At 38.4% G+C, this 14,167-nt stretch overlaps 1 protein-coding gene and 1 pseudogene across 1 annotated transcript in view; one reads left to right on the top strand and one right to left on the bottom strand.

Annotated features, from left to right (window-relative positions):
- Window positions 1-14,167, top strand: part of Tmem135 (transmembrane protein 135) — a 229,025-nt gene that overhangs the window by 122,956 nt on the left and 91,902 nt on the right. The gene's annotated exons all lie outside the window — the stretch shown is intronic.
- On the bottom strand, window positions 830-2,788 carry LOC122115291 (annotated as a pseudogene).

Raw genomic sequence — 14,167 nt, 5'->3', positions numbered from 1 at the left:
GATGAACTTTTACCTCCAAAGTGAATGATGCAACACAGTTTGAGCAATATTTACTTATACTTACAAATTCTCTATAGAACAGGAGCTTTTTTAAGCTTAGAAATTAGTATTTATCTAGTTTGTTCTCTACTTCATCTGTAGCATAGTATAAGTATCCTGTTAATTTTTTATAGAATGAATAACTCAAATTAGTACTCTGTATTGAATTGGAGTTTCAGTTGTGGATATATGAAACCTAAAACACACTTATATATGACCTAACAACAGTGTGTATTTTATCTGATGAAATACTATTCTAAATATTGACTCAACATGGTCATACTACTGTTCAGATTAGCGGTGATAAGTCTAAATGCAGCATAAATTCAGACTTTCCTGTAACATTCCACAGTGATGTGCAAATGGGTTTAAAAATAATTAAAAACACCACTTTATTAAAATCTAGCAGGAGAATAAATTCTAGGAGCTGTACATAACAGCCGGGTGTAGTGGTATGCGCCTGTGTCCTAGGGCTCAGAAAGTGAGGCCAGAGGAATGTGAAGGTTGAAGCCAACTTGAACTACACAGTGATGCCCTGCCTCAAAAAGAAAAACTATATATAACATAAAAACAGCCACCTTTACAAAGCTACAGAGTAGATAAATCAGCTACAGTCAGCATTCACTTACCTGTCCCTTCATCAGCATCAGAGGATCTGGTTCAGCTGTATTGGAGTTGGTTTTTTAATTCTTTAGAGCTAGTCAAATGCCCTGGAGTAGCTTGGCAAACACAAAATGATCCTTGTCCAACTATGTAGGGTTCTGTGCTTTATTTAGTGCAGAAGATTGCTTTATGCTGCTGGCTCTGACCTATCCCTGAATAACCCGAGTTCCAGAGTTTGTTTGAGTCCTGTGGAGAGTCCCCTAGTTCTGATAGCTAAAGCTAGGCTGTGGTGCCAATGTGACAGGTCTTCTTGGTCTGAGGAGATAAGCAGTAGCTTCTCAGTGGGGATGGACAGACTAAGCAGTCCACCAGAAGGGTCTCCTGAGTGTCCAAAGACTCCTTGAAGTTGATACTGGGGTATGGGGTAGAGGGTCCTACAAACAAAAATGCCAATCTTCAGGTGCAGCAAAGGTTGGCACTTGGCTATAAAGAGTGCATCAGAAACGAGAAAGAACTTTTGAGGTCGAGGCCTACCAGGGGGAGGCATCACCAACAGCCAGTCCTGATATAGAAACCAGCATCTTAAATAAGACCCATTGCCTGGTATCCACTGAGCAGAGCCTGGACACATAGGAGGTGCTGGCCATTCTTCTGTTCCTAACCAATAGCCTGGACTCTCTAGGCAGTCTCACTTATTAGCCAGGCAGCCTGTGTTAGCTGTTGGTGGTCAGGGCTATTTGGACCTGTGTTTTCAGCCAAAGCAATGGTGGAATTTTCATACTGCTGGAGCCTTTGCAGAGGTAGGGAGAGTAGGTCCTGGCACCGAAGGCCCCTAGTCTCAGCAGCCTTCTGGAAGCTGCACATACCTCCAGAAACATTTTTTTTTTTTTTATCTGCTCCAGTAAGGTAGTCTGGGATCTTTCTGCATTGGCAGCAAATTGGGTATAGAGTCCCAGGTGGGGAGAGTGCCCCTTCTAGCCCCTGTCCTCAGTTCCCTTCCTCTAGGTAGGAAAGCAGATTTTTTTTTTTTTTTTTGGTTGTGGGGCTTGAACTCGGCTTGGGCGCTGTCCCTCAGCTCTTCAGCTCAAGGTGAGCGCTCTACTACTTAAGCCATAGTTCCACTTCCAGTTTTCTGGTGGTTATTTGGAAATAAGAGTCTCATGGATTTTCCTGCCCCAGGTGGCTTTGAACTGCGACCCTCAAATCTCAGCCTCATGAATAGCTAGGATTACAAGCATGAGCCACCAGCGCCCAGTGGGAAGCAGTTCTTGGCTGGTGCCATAGATGAGTTCCCAAGAACCAAACAGGGCCTGACGTTCTGGTGGGCTCAGCATCCCCTTGGCTTTCAGAATTCCCAAGAAATAGGAGGACATCAGCCTCAGCTGTTCCTGATAGTGCCACTAAGTCTCCAAACTGCTCCTGGGGTGGGGTGGGGGTGGGGGTGGGTGGTGGGTGGGGGGAATCACTGTTCCCATTCCACTAGGCCAAGGCTCTCCATGACTGACCTAGAGGCCCACTGTGTATTTTTGGTGTTTAAAATGAGAATATTTGTTTAAGAATCAGTCCTTTTAATGGGTGCTATAGACTTTGGCCTAATGCTGATGAGGTTTCTAGCACTATGATCCTTATATCTGAAATTGACAATGTAGAAGAAGGAAAGACCTATTTTGGTTCTTAACTTGTGGCAAGAAGTACATCATGGTAGAAGTGCATGACAGAGCGTGCATGACAGAGCGTGCATGACAGACCACATAGTGGCCAGAAACAAAGGAGACACTGGAGAGTCCAGAACTGCAGTAGCTCCTGCAAAGGTCTGTTTCCAATGTCCCAGCTTCCTTACTCTAGGCCTCATCTCCTACATGGTGTCACGGGCTTGTGACCAGGCCTGCAACATATGGCCCTCAGGGAGACATTTGAGTTCTAAGCCACAAGTTGACTTTAATGTTGTTTTGATACCTAATTCTCTCTTCTACTTTTTGATTTATTTATCAAAGCAGAAAGAAAAGAAAAAGAAAAGTACCTCTTGACATGAAGGAGGTAGCAGCAAAGAAATAGTTCTTGTCTCTAATGCAGAATTTCTATCTGTACTAACCAAGGAATCCAGTTTAAACTTTTCATACAGAAATGGGTCTCTAGTACATCTCATTGTTGCAATGGGTCCACCCGTATCCCTAAGATGTACAAGTTGTTATGTCGAAAAACGAACTTTACAACTTTGGCCGGCAGGGTGGGAGGGCGGGGGGTTGTGGTGGGGGAGGGTGGGTTAGGAGATGGGAAGGGATGGGAAGGGGAAACAAAGAAGGCAACAATGCTTGATAAGAAATGTACTCATTATCTTGCCCATGTAATTGTAACCCTTCTATATTTTCACAATTAAAAAAAAAAAAGAAATGGGCCTCTAGTGAACTTTATTCAGTTTGCCAGTTTCTCAGACATGGAGATAATAGGCCTAGGATAGCTTTATTATCACTCAAAAACATGTTGATCATAGGTATAACATTTATGGCATTCCAATTTGGTTGAAGAATAAACTCACCAGGCTTACCTTCTGTTCTTGAATCCTATCCCTCATAGAAGGAATAGGTAACTTAATATCCAAGAGAAGAGAACATAATGGAGAGTGTATGCATGTTCCATCCTTGCATCTTAATTTCTTAATTTCAAAGTCTCTGAAAACATGAATGAGATCCCTCTCATTTCTCTTGTGAAGCATTAGTGCCATGCACTATTACTAGAGACCTATGGGGTGATCAAGTGATCTTTCAAGGTGAAATTCAGCCCTTTCAGACTTCTGTGTACTTAGATCTTCTTCATCCTGACAGCATTGCAGTAGTTTTCCTGGTAGACAAAAGTGAGAGGTACGATTAGGGAATTCTTATCAACAGGAGACCTGTATTGGAAAGTTATTTCTTTGTGTGCTACCCTATGTAAATCACCAAGTGAATAAGAGTTTTTTTGTAAGGAAAATATTACCTATGTAGACTAGATTTTGGCATAGCTTTTCATGAGTTTCAACATTTTCTTTGGCTGCAGCATTATGTTATAAGACTATATATACATAAATATATACACACTAGTAATTACAGCATTTGTAAAATTGAATGGTATTTAAACTCCCCCGTATTATATCACCATGGAATGTTAAGGGAAGGAAAGAGTGAAATTGTGGTTGCTTTATGCCAAATTTCTGCTATTAAAACAACTAATTAGTTTTAAGACTTTTTAAGCCAAGTTTTTAAAATATTGAATGAATGTTTTAGCACCCCAAATATGCATCTTTATTAGATCATTAAGAAGTATGTTCTATGTTTTATATATCCACAGTGACCTTCTATTCAGAACTAATGAAAAATATAATGAGGAATAGACATTACAGAAATTTTCTTATTTCCTGTAGTAATTTCTGTAGTATTCTAAAGAGTATAGAGTGATTTTCAAGAACATAAACGTCCAACTTTTCTATTAGTTTGGATTTTTTTTTTTGGTGGGGTCAGTCCTAGGGCCTGAACTCCGGGCCTGGGCGCTGTCCCTCAGCTCTTCAGCTGATAGACCAGCGCTCTACCACTTGAGCCTCAGCCCCACTTCCGGCTAAGGTCCTCATGCATGCAAGGTAAGCACTCTACCACTAGGCCACCTTCCCAGCCCCTATTAGTTTTGATTTTAAAAACATTTTAAATTACCTTATATAATTTGTTTTAATAATAATATGTCACATGTTTTGCCTTTTCAAGACATTAGTGATTAGCTAGAATTTTTTTTTATTATTATGAGGCATGTTATGGTTTAATACTTATGCCTTAGGACCTAGCATATTGGAGATGGATCTTTGTTGTACAGTAAATGATCTCCAGATGGCATTAACTTTTTGATTTTTTTTCTTATTATCTATTGCTACATAGTAAAGTACTCCCAAACTTAATGACTTGAAAAAAGGCTGGCTGCTAACCCAGAAGAGGTTTGTGTTTGCATGTTGTCTGTGGGCTCTGTCCTCCCCTCCCACTTAGTTATGATTCTGCAGGTTACAACTTTGGTTCAGGCTCTGCTGTGCAGTGTCTTCTAGACACACTCATGTCTCAGTAGTCATTTGGAGCCTTGCTTGTTAATTACATTTTATCACATATTAAGCTGATGGTTGGTTTTTATGTCATTGTTGCTGCTCATCCTTAAATTGGCTAGGTCAGATTTCTTTGCACAGTAATCTCTAGAGGCTGAAAGGGAAGCAGTAGACTGTGGAGTATTACACATTATCACTTTTTTTTTTTTGGATTGGTCGTGGAGCTTAAACTCTGGGCCTGAGTGCTGTCCCTCAGCTCTTAAACTCAAGGTGAGTGCTCTACCACTTGAGCCACAGCACTACTTCCGGTTTTCTAGTGGTTTATTGGAGATAAGAGCCTCACGGACTTTCCTGCTGGACTTTCCTGCTGGGGTGGGCTTTGAACAGTGATCCTCAGATCTCAGCCTCCTGAGTAGCTAGGATTATAGGCTGAGCCACCGGTGCCTGACATGTTACCATTTTTTTCATATCTTTTGAAGCAAAACAAATCTGAGAGTGAGGAAGAGAAGAGAACACAACTATATCTCTTCATTAGTGGATGAGAGGATTGGGAAAATTATTGTAGCCTTCTTTGCAATAATATATCATTCTGACCAGGGTTTTATTTTTTCTTTATGTTCAACTATAACTTCATTATTCTATGTTTGTATATCTTCTACCATCTCCTTTCCCCCCCCCTTAATTTGCTGTTTTTTGAAGACCATTTAACCTATACTGGCAAGTTATTATATAAACTCAAAGCAGACTTACCTTGGAAAAAGTACTTGACATTACTTCCTTCAAACCAAGTATATGGTTATTGTAGAATTTCTCTTCTCTCCTCTCTGTTTCTGAATCTTTTTTTTTTTTTTTTGAGAAGAGAGCATAGGTGGAGGACACAGTGACTTTTTTTCCTGAATGTGTTCCAGTAGTATTTTCTGTGATATTTTAAATAAGTATCCAGATTTTTGGTAAGCCTACTAGTGATGATGTGGTGTAGGAGACAGGGGGACTTCGGGCCCTTGCTGTACATCAGGCAGAGCATTTCTGCATTTGGTTTACTTACAGTGTCTGCAAGTCTGGTATTGTTTGAACAAGGAATTTCTTTGCTTGAAAAACTAAAACTTTAAAACTAATATTTTAGGTAATTGGATTTGTTCATAGTTGGACTTGTTGGCCAGCTGAGTTTTGGATATGTAAGGCTAATTATTTAGTTAAAATGTAAATGATTTATGGTCTTGTAGAAATAAAGTTATATTTGCCTTAAGTTATTTCTAAGATATATTTTCTAATAGGAGAATCTAAGTGTTTCAATTTTGAGATACTTTAAAAACACATCATAGCATTCTTCAAATTTAGTGCATCAAGTACAGAAAAAAATAATGTATACTAGGTTCTTACTTACCTCTAAGTAAACAGCCAGCGTAATAAGCCAGCAAAAGAAAAATGTTTTCAGTGTATTAAATAGGGCATATCATTTAGTCTACCATGAGATCTTTTTTAAAATGATAAATTAATATATAAAAATGGACTATTTTAAATGAGAAGAAAATAACTACAAAAGAAGCATTTATAATTATATGTTATAATTTTAAGGATATAAAAATTAAGAAATTAAAAATGCTTCTAAGTGTTGCTGCACACACACACACACACACACACACACACACACACACACACACACACACACACATTTATTCCAAGACTGGGCCTGTGTAAAACTACAATTAGTTTAGTTTTTTTTGTATCTCCATTAATGGCTTGGGTGACCTTAACAGCAGGACAGTTAGAGTGTTTACTGAGATGTTTTCCTGTCTGTTTGTAGTTCTGATTTACAAAGTTCTGAAAATTTTGCATGAAGCCAGTTACCAGCAGCTTATGCCTGTAATCTCAGCTACTCAAAAGATTGGGATCTGATTTCAAAGCCAGCCTTGGAACGAAAGTCTATGAGACTTTTATTTCCAATTAACCACCAAAAAAGCTGGAAGTGGAGTAGTGACTGAAGTGGAAGAATGCTGGTTAGCTCTGAGCTAAAAAGGTCAGGGACAGTGTGCAGGCCTGAGTTCAAGCTCTAAGAGCAGTGTGTACACACACCCACAGACACACAGACACACACACAGAGTCTGTGTGAGAGATGTAACCAAATCTGTGGTTTGTATGACTAAATAAAATGAATGTGTTTGATTCTAACCCTAAGATGTATATATATCTCTCTATCTATCTATCTATCTATCTATCTATCTATCTATCTATCTATCTATATCTATATATATCTCTATATATATTGCATCTGACATTTTTCAAGTCATTATTTTGGAGTATAATCTAGACAGTCTACATTTATTCTATTACTATTTTAAAATGAAAAAATTTTAAGGTTATTCAGCACAGCCTGGGCCTTGACCTTTCACTGATAGCACAGAAGCTGGAAGACAACCCTGTTTGTTGGTTTATGTTGGAAGATAGCACTGAATAGCTAGGTTCTTCAAAGAAATGGAGCTGAGAAGCATTTCTATAGTTCCTCTAGACAAGAATTCAACCACAATCTAATGTTTTCTAAGACTCATCTGAATGTTCTTTAGGGAAAAACATCAGTTCATGACCTTTCCTGCTTGAAGAAATGTTAATCAGTGAGAAGTGAGTAGGAAGAGAGGAATCCACAGCTGGACAGAAATGGTGAGAAGCAACCAGATATGAGCAATACCATGCCTAATGAAGGAGGGATTTTCTTACATGATGTCTGGAATGAGCTGATACCTAGGGAACTGGCAGATGGCTTGATTGTAGGCCCAGGGCCCACTATTGGGAGAAGTGGCATTCCATACCTGAGGAACCTACCCATATTCTGTGTTTCAAACAACATTAATGAGTTTCTGTATCCTCCTATTTGTTGGCTGTTTTCTCTTGGGTTATGTATCTAGAATAAATTGACTCTCAGTGGACATAAAAAATGTGAGCTCAGCTGTAGCAGGGCTGTTAGCCTTTGTTTGCAGGAGAGTGTGGTTTGGTGAAGTAGTGAGTTGTGGTGTTTTACTGACCACATTAGCTAATAGCCTCCATTTCTACATTTATCAGATGGTAAGAAGCAGCTTTGCTATACTGTAGATGGCCCTGCTGTGACCTTTCTAAAGTAATCTGGAAGCTCTATTTTATTTATGTAATGTCTCTGAGGGAAAATCCTATCACCTCAAGTCTGTTTCTTATTCTTGCTTGAGGTTAATGGGAATACCTCCCTTTGGGGGAAAATAATGAAATTACTACAAATTGTCTATTTATAACAAGGAGGCTGTGCTACAGTGAGCTGTCTACTTTGCCCCACTGAAAACACAATATTTTCTCAGCTGTAAGTTTGTCCTGAGTTAAGGCAGAACTTTTCACCTCTGTCTCTTTAACGTGCAGAGTGACATGTGGGAGTTGAAATTTTTTTCTGAGTTGAGAAAGTAACATGTTTGCCACTGTTAATCATGTTTGGTGAACCCACAGCTAAACTGGTTCAGGCCTTGAATCCTCTAATCTCACTACATCCATAAACAAGACAGGTATTTAGCATTTGTTTGTAATATCTGAATTAGTCATTTTAGAAAGTTAATACAATAATAATTTTATAGAAGTTTTGAGGATTATAGAATATTTTTGTTTTTACTTTTCTGAAATCTGGTTAGTTACATAAATAATGTGCTCTCTTACATAGAGATTTTAGCTTACTATTTTATTTTCTGCATACAGGATATTAGCAGGTATTTCATTATCAAGTGAAACTTGTAAAAGCTCTAATTCTTTTTTTTTTTTGGTTCGTCGCAGGGCTTGAACACTGGGCTTGGGCGCTGCCCCTGTGCTCTTCAGCTCAAGGCAAGCACTCTACCGCTTGAGCCATAGCACCACTTCTGGTTTTCTAGTGGTTTATTGGAGATAAGAGTCTCACATACTTTCCTGCCTGGGCTGGCTTTGAACCATGATCCTCAGCTCTCAGCCTCCTGAGTAGTTAGGATTACAGGTGTGAGCCATCTGGCTTCTTTTTTTCTTGTATGGAAAAAAATGAACTTATGCCCTGGGTGCTATACCTAAGATTTTTTTAAAATATGGTTTTTATTGTAAAAATACTGTACAGAGGGGTTACAGTTACATGAGTAATGAGTACATTTCCTATGGAGCAGTTACTGCCTCCTTTGTTTTTCCCTACCATCCCTTCCCTCCCCAACTGCTCACTCCCCGCAAGCTATGAAGTTCATTTTCAACATAGTGTCTTGTACATCTCATTGTTATAATGGGTCAACCTGTATCCTTATTTCAGCATTTTGTTATTTCCCTTCCCCTCCCCAAATTAGAAAAATGTGTATACAAAATGCAGGGCATCGGCATCAATTACTGTGAAAATGGATTATACATGGGAGAAGAACGTACAAAAGACACAAAAAAGAATCCCATAGTACATTATAAGTACATTAAAAACAACAGCAACAAAGATAAAACCTCTTGCGTCCCTATCTTGGGGCTCATTTCACTTAACAACATCCTATATGGTCATATGTACATAGTTTTTGACCTTTTCTGCTTGTCTTAGACTTATGCTAGTTATTGCAAATAAGGGAAACGAAGGGACCTGTGTTTCTTTGGGCCTGGCTTACTTCACTTAATATAATTTTTCCGACGTCTTTCTATTTCCTAACAAATGGCGTGGTGTCATTCTTTCTGATGGAGGCATATAATTCCATTGTGTATGTATGTTTATGTATATATATATATATATATCACATTTTATTTTTTAAAATTTTCATTTTGTCATTATTAAGTAGTTGTTATCATTTAAAAAAACCATTTATGAGTACATTATATCTTGATCAATGTCACCCCTTTCAACATTCTCACCCACAACTCCCCTACCCACCTCTTCCCCCATTCTTCTTACTTGGTAGGCTAGACATTGGGGTATTTAAAATAAGTTTTCTTATTGTGAAAATACCTTACAGAGGGGTTACAATTACATGAGCAAGGTAATGAGTATATTTCGTATTGTCTCCTTCTTTGTTTCCCCTTACCATCCCTGAGACATTGGATTCTTGACTGAATTCTCCACATCTCCTCTTCATTTCTCTCTCTCTCTCTCTCTCTCTCTCTCTCTCTCTCTCTCTCTTTTTTTTGTGAAAATGCCATCCACAGGTGTTACAAATACATGGGCAAGGTAAGGAGTACATTTCTTATCAAGCATTGTTGCCTCCTCCTTTGTTTCCCCTTCCTATCCCTTCCCACTCCCCCCTCTTCCTCCCCTTCCCCTCCCCCCATTGCTGGTCCAAAGTTGTATCATTCATTTTTCGACCTAACTATTGTACATCTCATTGTTGCAATGGGTCCCTTCTCCACAAATTATACCAACATCAAATACTGGAGTATATACCGTGGGGGAGGGACATACAAAGCAACAAAAAAATCATCTTATAAATAAATATATTAGAAACAATCACAAGAAAGAAAAAAAATTTGACTACTATCTTGGAGTTCATTTTGCCTAACGTCAGCTTATCTGATCGTTTCTGCTTGACTCAGACACATATACTAGTAATTGCAAATAAGGGAAACCATGGGACCTATGTTTCTTTGGGCCTGGCTTACTTCACTTAATATAATTTTTTCCAAGTCTTTGCATTTCCTAACAAATAGGGCAATGTCATTCTTTCTGATGGAGGCATAGAATTCTATTGTGTATATATACCACATTTTCTTGATCCATTCATCTACTGAGGGGCATCTGGGTTGATTCCATATCTTAGCTGTGCTAAATAATGCTGCAATAAACATAACTGTGCTAGTAGCTTTAGTGTGGTCTTGTCTGTGATCATTTGGATAAATGCCCCAAAGTGGGATTGCTAGGTCATAGGGAAGCTCTGTGTAGAGTCTTTTGAGGAACCTCCATACTGCTTTCCAAAGTGGTTGAACAAGTTTACATTCCCACCAACAATGAAGTAGGGTTCCCTTCTGTCCACATCCCCTCCAGCATCTGTTGTTACTAGAGCTCTTGATTATAGCCATTCTAACTGGGGTGAGGTGATATCTCAATGTTGTTTTGATGTGCATTTCTTTTATGGCTAGGGAAGTTGAGCATTTCTTCATATGTCTATTGACCATCCTTCTTTCCTCTTCAGAGAAGTTTCTCTTTAAGTCTTTAGCCCACTTATTAATTGGGCAGTTATTTCTTTGAGGATTTGTTGTTGGGGGATTGAATTTTTTTCTTTTTTTTTAATTGTGAAAATACTGTACAGAGGGGTTACAATTACATGGGCAAGATAATGAGTACATTTCTTATCAAGCATTGTAGCCTCCTCCTTTGTTTCCCCTTCAGATCCCTTCTCCCCATCCACCCCCCACCACCGACCCAATCCTCCCCACCACCCCCCACCAAAGTTGTAAAGTTTGTTTTCGACATAACGACTTGTACATCTCATTGTTGCAATGGGTCCACCTATATCCCTAGTAAAACGATTTGTTTTTCTCCTTCCCCTCCACAAATTATACCGCATCAAATACAGTGAAAGCAGGGGTTATACTGTGGGGGAGGGACATACAAATATATAAGGATCTAACTTTAGTTTTCTACAAGTAGCTAACCAATTTTGCCAGCACCATTTACTGAAGAGGCTGTCTTTTTTCCATTCCATTTTTTTAGCTCCCTTATTAAAGATTAGATGGCTATAGGTCTGTGAGTTCATATCTGGATTTTCAATTCTATTCCATTGGTCCTGAGGTCTGTTCTTGTGCCAGTACCAAGCTGTTTTGATTACTATGGCTTTGTAGTAGAGTTTGAAATTTGGTATTGATATTCCTCCAACACTGTTCTTTCTGTTAGGGATTGTTTTTACTATTCAGGGTCTTTTATTGTTCCATATGAATTTTTGGGTTGCCTCTTCTATTTCCTTGCAGAATGAGGTTGGAATGTTGATAGGTATCGCATTGAATTTGTAGATAACCTTAGGAAGTATTACCGTTTTCACGATGTTGATCCTTCCAATCCAGGAGCATGGAAGGTTTTTGCCACTTTCTAAGTTCTGTTTTGATTTCCTTTTTCAGGTTTTCAAAGTTTTCATCATCAAGGTCCTTCACGTCTTTGGTTAAGTTAATTCCTAGGTATTTTATTTTTTTTTTGTGGCTGTTATGAATGGAGTTGCTTTCTTGCTTTCAGCCATGCTTTTCTCATTGTTGGCGTACAGAAAAGCCATTGATTTTTGAGGGTTAATTTTATATTTTGTTACTTTGCCAAAGTTTTGAATCAGCTTGAGTAATTTGGGAGTGGAGTCCCTGGGATTCTTTAAATACAAGATCATGTCATCTGTAAAGAGGAAGAGTTTTACTTCATTTTTCCCTATTTGGATTCCTTTTATGTTTGCATCTTGTCTTATTGCTGTAGCTAGGTATTCTAATACTAAATTGAAGAGAAGTGGAGAGCGTGGACATCCTTGTCTCATTACTGAGTTTAGACGAAATGACTTTCATTTTTCACCATTAAGTATAATGCTGGCCATAGGTTTGTCATATACAGCCTTTATTGTATTGAGGAATATTCCCTGGATTCCTAGTTTTTCCAGTACCTTCATCATAAAGGGGTGTTGGACCTTGTCAAATGCTTTTTCTGCATCTGTTGAGATAACCATGTGCTTCTTATCCTTGCCCTTGTTGATGTGATGAATTATATTAATTGATTTGCGTATATTGAACCAGCTTTGCATCCCTGAAATGAATCCTGTTTGATCGCAGTGTATGATTTTTTGGAAGAATTGTTGAAGTCCATTGGCCAAAATTTTGTTGAGAAGTTTTGCAGCAATGTTCATCAAAGAAATGGGTGTATAGTTCTCTTTCTTTGATGATTCCCTGCCTGGTTTTGGGATGAGGGTTATGATGGCTTCATAGAATGAGATCGGTAGTGAACTTCCTTTTTCAATATCATTGAAGAGTTGAAGGAGTATTGATGTCAGCTTTGCTTTGAAAGCCTTGTGGAATTCTGCTGTTAATACATCTGGTCCTGGGCTTTTCTTAGATGGGAGGTCTCTTATTGCTGTTTCTATTTCAGTGCTTGATTTGGGCCTGTTAAGATGGTTTATTTCATCTTGGTTTAGTTTCGCCATGTCAATATTTGCTAGGAAAAGGTCCATTTCTGCCAAGTTCTCAAACTATTACCATAAAGTTTTGAGAAGTATTCCCTTATAATGTTCTGAATTTTGGTTGTTTCTGTGGTGATGTTTCCAGTCTAATCTCTGAGTTTATTTGTTTGGGTGTGTTCTCTTCTTTTTCTGATAAGATTTGCTAAGGTTCTATCAATTTTGTTAATTTTTGTTAATTTTGTTAATTTTTGAATTTTAATTAATTTAATTCTTATTTAATTTTAATTATTTCTGTCTGTCTACTAGATTGGGGTTTATCTTGCTGCTCTTTTTCAAGGTGGTTCAGATGTCTCATTATATTGTTGGTTCAGATCTCTCCAATTTGTTGATGTAGGAACTCAGAAATATAAACTTGCCCCTAAGTACTGCCTTTGCTGTGTCCCAGAGGAGCTGGTAATTTGTGTGTTCATTTTTGTTGAATATCATAAACATTTGAATTTCCTTTCTAATCTCTTCCATGACCCACTGGTGATTCAACAGTGTATTGTTCAGCCTCCACATGTTAAATGACTTTCTTTGGTGGCTTTTGGTGTTGAATTCTGATTTTATTCCCTTCTGGTCTGAGAGAATGCAAGGAATAACTTCAATGTTTCTGAATTTGGACAAGTTTGCTTTGTTACCTAAAATGTGATCTATTTTGGAAAATGTTCCATGTGCTGCTGAGTAAAACATGTATTCTGATGTTGCTAGGTGAAATATTCGGTAGATGTCTGTTAAATCTAGTTGATCTATGCAGTTGTTTAGATCTGTGGTTTCTCTGTTGAGTTTTTGCCGAGTTGATCTATCTAGTGGGGATAGTTGTGTGTTAAAGTCCCCAACAATTGTCTTTGGATCTATGTGAGATTTGAGGGAAAGCAGTGTTTTTTGGATAAATTTGGGTGCTCTGTTGTTTGGCGAATAGAGATTTAGAATTGTAATGTTCTCCTGAAGGAGAGATCCTTTAATTTGTATGTAGCGACCTTTTTTATCTCTTCTCACTAATTTTAATTTGAAGTCTATTTTATCTGATATTAGTATTCCAACTCCTGCCTGTTTATGGGGCCATTTGCTTGGTAAATTTTATTCCAGCCGTTCACTTTCAAAATGTGTTTTTATGGGCAAGATGTGACTCCTGAAAGCAACAGATCGAAGGATCTTGCTTTTTAATCCAAGTAGTCTATGTTGCTTAATTGGGGAGTTAAGTCAGTTTATGTTGAGAGTTAGGGCTGAGAGGTGTTTGGGAGTTCTGCCATGTTATCCACCTTCTTGGGGGCTGAGGCAACTGGGTTCTTCCTATGGTTCTTGGATTCTTGGGTGTGGTTTCCTGGCTTTTATTGTGGTCTTGTTCGTTTTCTATGTGTAGGAC

This window comes from Dipodomys spectabilis, unplaced genomic scaffold (assembly GCF_019054845.1).
Source record: "Dipodomys spectabilis isolate Male_0828 unplaced genomic scaffold, ASM1905484v1 ptg000003l, whole genome shotgun sequence".
Taxonomy (NCBI): domain Eukaryota; kingdom Metazoa; phylum Chordata; class Mammalia; order Rodentia; family Heteromyidae; genus Dipodomys; species Dipodomys spectabilis.
Note: the sequence above shows the minus strand (reverse complement) of the source record. Positions and strands in the feature narration are given on the sequence as shown.